The sequence below is a fragment of the Desmodus rotundus genome, chromosome 8 (assembly GCF_022682495.2).
Source record: "Desmodus rotundus isolate HL8 chromosome 8, HLdesRot8A.1, whole genome shotgun sequence".
Classification (NCBI taxonomy): domain Eukaryota; kingdom Metazoa; phylum Chordata; class Mammalia; order Chiroptera; family Phyllostomidae; genus Desmodus; species Desmodus rotundus.
Window position 1 is genome coordinate 128,760,162 of NC_071394.1, and position 1,182 is coordinate 128,761,343.

Below are 1,182 nucleotides of genomic sequence, written 5' to 3' on the forward strand. Positions count from 1 at the left end.
CTCTCTCTCTCTCTCTCTCAACTCTCACCTGAGGACATGTTTCCATGGGTCTTGAGAGAGAGAGAGCGAAACATCGATGTGAGGAGAAACATTGATTGATTGCCTCCTGGAGGTGCCCCGGGCAGGGATTGAACCCACAACTCAGGTGTGTGCCCTGACCGGGAATCAAACCAACAACCTTTCGTGAAACAGTGGTGATCAACACTCTAACCAACTGAGCCATGTGGCCAGGGCCACCTCCTCTTACTCTGAAGAAACCATCGTTTCTGGTTTCTCCAGCCCCAGATTCCAGAGGGAGCTGGTCTGACCACCAGAGACTGGAGATGCCCCCTACTATTCATTCTCTCAAAAGAATAGAACTTCGAATTTTTAGTTCAGCACACAATACACGGTGGGGCAAAAGTAGGTTTACAGTTCGTATGAAAAATAATATAACAATTAATAAACTCTGTGTTTTGTGTACTCACAACTATAAGCCTACTTTTGCCCCACCCTGTGTAACCCCAGACTTTTGCGAGGCGCATACTATAACCCTGGATTTTTAGCTAGCCGTGGAGTTGCCTAGAATAGGACTAACATTTCCCAGCCTTCCTTGCCCTGCGTGAGGCCATGTGCTCACGTTTCGGCCAATAGGATATGAGTGTAAGTTAGCCAAACTTCCAGACTGTGCCTTTCAAGGGAAGGGGCATGCCCTCCGGGCTCCTTTTCCCTTCCCCACTTACCGGAATGCGGACATGCCGTGAGCCAGGTCTAGCAGTGCAGAGGAGGACAACACTATAGAGCGGGCAGAGCAATGAGACAGGGAGAGCCTGGGCCCTTTGCAGAACAGAGCTGCCACTCTAGCCCAGGCATCCGCAGGAGAGAACAGTGGACGTAGATCTGTTTGCACCACGGTACTGGGGTTTGGTCATGGCAGCTATGCCACTGGAAACATTTCAGGGAGCACAAAACAGCCCCTCAACTGGAAAGCCTATGGCTGGGCTCCCTCGGCCCAACCAGGGACCACTCTTGCACAGAGAGTAGTCGATCCCTGCCTCCCTGGGCTGTGGGGAGTGGGAAGGGCAGTTTCAGCCAGCAAGGGACATACAGTATGGCAGGGCAGGCATCAGAACCGGAAACTGCATGGCATGAGCCACACACATCACGAGATGTCACAAATTGCTTACTGTCGATGGCCCAAGG